Genomic DNA, 7,379 nt, shown 5'->3' on the forward strand with positions numbered 1-7,379 from the left:
TTATTCAAGCAACAAACAATTTCATTTATTAAGAAGCATTAGCTTGTGTTCAAAGGCTTCTTTTTGAAAATATTTTTGAAAGCAATCCTGCCCACTTTAAAAAAAAAAGTATGTAAGTATACATAAGTATATTTTTATATGCCTTTACAATTTTGGCTGAATTATTAAGAGTGGTATAAATTAATTAATTTGTAAGTATTATCTAAAATGTATCTTTATTCCTTTGGGACACATTGTAAAAAATAGTGATGCTATTGTTTTTTTGTTTTGTTTTTTCAGTGTACAGTGGGCACAACAAAACAACTATATTCAGAATGTAAACCTTTTCTTTTTACTGTAAATAGATTGCTTCAAAAGTGTATAGACGGTTTCTATAATTTTTATTTTTTAGAATCAGATAGTCAGAATTGGAAGAGAAATATTTATATGAACTGAATCAGTTGTTCTCTTGCCATTTAATATCTTATAACCAAGGCTCTGGGAATATATGAACTGCCAAAGCTTTTGCTGCATATAGACGAATTGCATTTAATTTTTTTTTTTTTTTATATTAATATAAGATTGTCAATGCCAAAAGAGAGACCAATTATATTTTTTATTTCATTAGCTTGTCATGATTATATTCATGTTTGGCTTAAGCATGTCTAACCTAATATGTTTAGACGTGTTCATGTTTGTCGAATAACCAGCTGAGGACATGAGCAATAAAATGAAAAGCTTTAAAGAGTTTCTCTTTGCTTTTGTGATTCTTTCTAAGGCATTGTATTTGCTCACTGTGGGCTGCCTCACTTCCTAGACTTCTGTCACCATGTGTCTTTATAATAAAGGATATCTAAAACATATAGATATGATCAAATAATTGGAATTGGGTAATGTCTTTTTAGCACATTGCGAAATAATAAATCATAATCATCCCTTTTAGGGAAATTCAAACGCTCTTCAGATGGTGTTAAAGGTGCAATATGTAATATTTTTGCAGTAAAATATCCAAAAACCACTAGGCCAGTGTTATATATTTTGTTCACTTGAGTACTTACAATATCCCAAATGTTTACAACTATTTGTGAATCATGAGAAAATTGCAATTTTAACCAAGACTCCGGGACATGTGAGGAGTTCCCTGTCAATTACCCACGTTACCCTTGGTTTCCGGTTTTATTTTGTAGAAACCATGGAAACACCAAAGACGCTTTAATATATTACATGTTTTAATAGACAAGGGAACAACTGTTTGGTTATGTTTACAGAAAACTAATTATTGTTCTATAGCTCAACACGTTTAGTTTTATTGTTTAAATCTAATTTTTTGCGTGCCTCAGAGAAAAACACTATTTTGTGAAGTAGATAACATAGCATAATCAGATGCAGCTTTATTTTTCTTCATCATACAATACGTTTTAAAATTAATTGCATGCCATTTATCAACACAAGCCATCCAGCATTTAATATGATATTCTAATTTCGATCTATCTTACTGCAGTGTGTAACAGTGTCTCACAGCAGCCTCCGAGCGAACGCACCGAGTAACATTATAACATTTTTAACACACTCAAATGTATCTAATATGATAAACAGAGCTGTGTTACCTCATACTCATGACCGGAAAAGTGGAAGCTGCGGTGGTGACTGTATCATAATAAAAGTCCCGCTGCTCGTGAGGTGTGTGTTTCGCAATCCCTCCAGCGACTTCGTTCAGCTCCCACAACACCCAGTCCTGCTCTGCTTCATACTACAGTAACGTTAATAATTGCATCCATGAACATGATTTCTTCCTGAGTCCTATCCCGATTGTTTCCACCGCCTGTGATGTGAAGACCACATGTCCCAAGATTTTGCGCTCAAACTTGCCGTCATCAAGCTACGCCTTTGTTTTGAATAGGCTTCTAGCAGACAGTAATCTTACATATTGCACCTTTAAAGGAACAAATCATTTAGGCTATGTTTTCTGACTCACATAAACTGCATTTGTGATATAAACGCTTAATAGATTTGTAGATAGGCTATGCAAATTTAATAAAGATTTGGTGCTTTCTAACGAATCAATGTAATGACTGGCTCATAACATGAGTTATACGGTACAATATGCTATTTAGTCGTCGCCTACTGCCATAAATTTGCATTTTGAAGAAATAGTCACTGAATAAATCTTTTGATGAACAGATTCAAAAAACAAGAAATTTAAAAACCACAGTTGTAAATATGCAGTACCACCACACGCGCACAGCCTCGAGTGACCGACTGCTTTTGTTCAACGGCAGTCAGCAACATACAATAATAAAATTATAAAAGTTATCACAATTAACAATTATAATGTCATTAAGTAGCCATATAGTTCATTACACTAGGTGTAAGGTGTTTTATGTTCAAATATGCAGTCAAAACGTATCTTATCGAATCAGAATTTTGTCAGATTTGTGTTCGATTCATCAATTGAACGGCGAATGAATCGGTCAAACGGGAGACAGGTCTATAATCAGTCCACCATTCAGTAATAATCCGTTCCAAATAAACCAAATAAAAGGCCTGTTCACACCAAGAACGATAACTATAAATATAACTATAACAAATATTAGTATCCACAATAATGTTCATGCTAGATAGATTAGGCCTACTTACAAATTGTAGTTAGTTACTGAACTTAATTTTATTAATTTATTATTATTATAATTGACTAAATTGTATTATTTATATAACTTATTAACTTAAAGTCTTTACTTCAAGTAAATTAGGTCAAAGAGGTTCAGCTGACAAAAAGTTCGGAAATACCTGTATTGCATGTAAATGACATTAATTTGTAAATTTTAATGTGTTTGAAAGACAAACGCCTTTCAAAGACAATAATACATGGTTAAACGACTCACTGAGAGTGATAACTCAAATAATAATTATTGTGTTCGGCAAGAGGTGATTAGATATGCAATGTTGAGAAAATCAGTGAATTATGATTGAATAACTACCATTATGAATATCATAATCAATAAATAAGTAACTGTAGTCTGATTAGTGAACTCAGGTTGGGACACTTTTTCCAAGTCATCTCAATTTTAAAAGTGTCCCAATCACCCTGAATGCATCATATTTTAAAACACAATATAATTACAAGTACTTCATTTTTGGAATCTGATTATGTAATCCAGATTACATGTAATCAGTTACTACCCAGCACTGTCTTTTATTATAATCGCGCGCTGCTGCTTTACAGCTCTGGATTCTGATTGGCTGTCAACGTTTTTATCGTTTATCAGTTGGAAAACAAATAATTCCGAAAGTGATTCCAGCGATATTGCTCATCTTTGTCGTTATATTTTAGTTATGGTGTGGACCCCGCTATTCTTTTAAATTTAGACCGATATTTAAAACGTTATCTTTATCATTATATTTACCGTCTTCGTTGTGAACGCTGTGACTGAATCGTTCGTACAATTCCCTCGCGACAGAATCGTTCAATAACAACCAGACAAGCCCTGGAAGACGTGGATGTTCACCGACAATCCAGAAAAAAACCTATAAATATGATGATGAAGAAGTCAGTTCAACACCTGAAAGACTCGTAGGACGCTGCAGGTAAAGACAATTTCCGTATCAACACACTAACTGTATTAAACACTAGTACCAAAAAATACTAATCCTGGTAACGAAGTATATTGCATTTCTAAGCAATGAGCCGATAATATTAGTGAAGATTTAAAGGAGATAGCGAGCCTTATTTATTACAGAGATTTAAGGGGTAGGTTAGTAACCACCCAAAACACCATAGCAACCTCCTAGGCCATCCTAACAACCGCATTTTAAAGGCCCACTGAAGAGTGTTGGAACACGCCGCTTATTCAATGTGTTAATGTAATTTAAAGTTTCAAATAAAATTTTCCTGATAATTTACTCACCCCCATGTCATCCAAGATGTTCATGACTTTCTTTCTTCAGTTGAAAAGAAATGAAGGTTTTTGATGAAAACATTTCAGAATCATTCTCCTTATAGTGGACTTCAATGGCTGGACTTCAACTCCAAATGGTTGAAGGTCAAAAATACAGTTTCAGTGCAACTTCAAAGGGCTTTAAACGATACCAGACGAGGAATAAGGGTCTTATCTAGCGAAACGATTGGTCATTTTCGAAAAAAAATGTAAATGTATATATAAACAAATGATCACCTTTGTAAGTGCCTCCACCAAAACCGCATTTCCGTATTCTTCAAAAAGTTTACGCTGTATGTCCTACGCCTTCACAGTGCCAGTTCCATTTTTTCCGTAAGGAAGGCGTAGGACATACAGCATACGCTTTTTGAAGAATACAGAAAGCGGAAGCACTTTCAAAGGTGATCATTTGTTTATATAAAGCATATACATTGACTTTATTTTTCCGAAAATGACAGATCGTTTCGCTAGATAAAACCCTTATTCCTCATCTGGTATTGTTTAAAGCCCTTTGAAGCTGCACTGAAATATAATATTCTCATAATGAAATATTCTCATAATGTCCTTTATATCGCTTTTATACAGCATTCTGTGCAGAATTTAAATGGATCCGATACCTTTTTTTTTATTATTTTTTTTTAACTGCCTATTTTGGGGCATCATTATAAATGAGCCGATTCAGGGCTACTGGCCCTTTAATTCTCCTGCTCCACACCCACGGAGCTCGCGCTTGCCTTGAACAGTGCATAAACAAAGTTTACACAGCTAATATAACCCTCAAATGTGTTCGTCATGCATGCGGCATGCATGCGTCGGATTATGTGAGTATTGTATACTGTTATATTGTTTACATTGATTCTGAATGGATTTATTATATAGTTATTCAGTTATTATTGCTCCATCTGCCATTTTTCGCTATTGTTCTTGCTTGCTTACCTAGTCTGATGATTCAGCTGTGCACAGATCCAGACGTTAATACTGGCTGCCCTTGTCAAATGCCTTTCATAATGTTGGGAACATGGGCTGGCATATGCAAATATTGGGGGCGTACACCCCGACTGTTACGTAACAGTCAGTGTTATGTTGAGATTCACCTGTTCTTCTGAGGTCTTTTAAACAAATGAGATTTATATAAGAAGGAGGAAACAATGGAGTTTGAGACTCACTGTATGTCATTTCCATGTACTGAACTCTTGTTATTTGACTATGCCAAGATAAATTCAATTTTTCATTCGAGGGCACCTTTAAATTTTGATTTTAGGGGGACTTGAAACATAACTATTTCATTGTAACAACATTTTAGTGTGATTCAGAGAATCAGTTTTGTGAACTGTTTATGGTGGTGTTGACTGCTCTTTATGAAACACCTGTTCTCTTTGTGTCTCCAAAGTGCACCGTATTAAAGCAGTTAATCATCGATAGGCTTAGTTAGCTCCAGACACCGCGGCTTGATACAGCAGATGCTTTCTGCCGTTATTTTGGTCATTAAATCTGAGCAGAAATGAACAGAACTTTGCGCTTTTGATGGCATCGGCCCATGTGGCCCTTTGTGACTTCACAGCTCTCTGCCTCTCAGACAAATAAGCATCTTGTAGCGTTTCCTCGGTTGCTAGGCAACAACTTGTTTGGGCCCTAACTGTGGTGGATGGCTTGAATGAACCCAGTGTTCAGGAAGTTGCTTGGAATGACATCACTTGCTGTGAGCAAAATAAATAAATAAAGCAGCACGTGGGTCGCGACAGAACGCAGACACATTTCCCCTCATTTATTTGCGCTATTGCAGATATGCCGTGAGTCATATGCCCTTTATCTCGGATTAGATAATCAAATCAGATCTCATGCACAATAACCATGAAGGGCCAGAGAACAAAACATGCATGTTTTCACTGGAAGGGAATTTCATTCAGCACTGTAGAGTCTTTTCAAACCAGTTTTCCTTGACATATTTCAGTAAGATTGTGTAAAACTGGAAAGGAGCCCGGCGAATGACTTAACTGGAGTGTTTGATCTACAGCACAGCATGTAGTTTGGTAGTAGTGACATCATAGTGCAATAACAGGCGATGAAGGTCAATTTTAATAAGTTCCTTGTATAATGAAACATTGATGGACATTAACATCGAATTACTATGACCTCAGACTCGTGACATGGACATTGTGCATGATTGATCCGGCAGCATATTTCATGGTAATCTTGCTTTCAAGGGGGTTTTCGTGAATTAGGTTTGTGGAAAAAGCCACCCGTTGTATTGCGGCAGCCTGCCTGCGTGGCAGTAATCACTGCAGACCTGCAGCCCGTGTAAAGAAGGCCTTATTCAAAGAGAAATAACATGTCACACCCCTGACGAACAGTAAATACTTGTTTTGATTGAATAATGCTGCGTTTGTACAGTAGCCGGGACTACTGCATCATACAGCGGGAGACGTTAGTCACCTTCCCAGGGTTCAAGTGGGCTGCTTATTACCTCATCAAAAAGCTAAAAACATTTAATAACTCAATCAAACTGAGTAGCACTCATCAACGGAATTTTTCCCCTACCAAGATGCAAGTAAACAACATGCTTCTGAAATTTGACTTCCAATTGATTTTAGTTTACTTTTTAATTCAAAACTTAGTTTATTCTGTCATAAATTGTGATAAAGGCCTAGAAAGTTTAAAGCAATGTTTGCTTTGAATAAACACTACCGTTCAAATGTTTGCGGTGAGTACGATTTTTTTTTTCTGTAAAGAAATTAATACTTTTATTGAGCAAGGATGCATTAAAGGTGCAGTAAGCGAGTTCTGAGAAATGGTGTTGAAAGTGGATCGGACTGAAAGAGCACCAAAAACACTTGTAGCCAATCAGCTCATGTTTGTGAATGGGGGGGCGGAGCTATCAAGATAGGGGTGTGATCCTTTTGTTAGGGGCGCTTTTATTTTGGTCATTTCACAGCATTTCTCAGAAATTGCACCGTTAAATTGATCAAAAGTGACAGTAAAGATATTTATTATTTGAAATAAATGCTGCTCTTTTGAACTTTCTATTCATCAAGTATCCTAAAAAAATTTATTTCCATAAAAAAAACATGCTGTTAAAAAATATCAACTGTTTTCAACATTGATAAATGATACTAAGAAATGTTTCTTGCGCAGCAAATCAGCATGTTAGAATGATTTCTGAAGGATCATGTGACACTGAATTCAGCTTTGATTATAGGAATAAATTACATTTTACAATATATTAAAATAGAAAATCATGTCTTTTTAAATTATTACTGTGTATATATATATATATATATGATGCATTAATATAATATTACACAAATATTAAACAATTAAAGCGAAGTAAAGTGCAAAAGTAAGCTTTGAATCAAATAACTTCCTGGAGGTAACAGTGGTCTCAAACTCATTTAATGGAGGGCCACAGCTCTGCAGTTTAGCTCCAACTCACACCTGCCTGGAAGTTTCTAGTAATCCTGAAGTCCT

The 7,379-nt window shown here is 35.4% G+C and overlaps 1 protein-coding gene across 2 annotated transcripts in view; it reads left to right on the forward strand.

Moving 5' to 3' along the window:
• The window catches only part of nfatc2a (nuclear factor of activated T cells 2a), a 47,773-nt gene extending 47,085 nt beyond the window's left edge, over positions 1 to 688 (forward strand). For both annotated transcript variants that reach the window (XM_067370742.1, XM_067370741.1), the window contains exon 10: positions 1 to 688. This exon is cut by the window's left edge and continues 1,334 nt beyond it. The gene's annotated coding sequence lies outside the window, so the exon portion shown is untranslated.
• Positions 689 to 7,379: the final 6,691 nt, after the last annotated feature.

This window comes from Chanodichthys erythropterus, chromosome 20, assembly GCF_024489055.1.
Source record: "Chanodichthys erythropterus isolate Z2021 chromosome 20, ASM2448905v1, whole genome shotgun sequence".
Taxonomy (NCBI): domain Eukaryota; kingdom Metazoa; phylum Chordata; class Actinopteri; order Cypriniformes; family Xenocyprididae; genus Chanodichthys; species Chanodichthys erythropterus.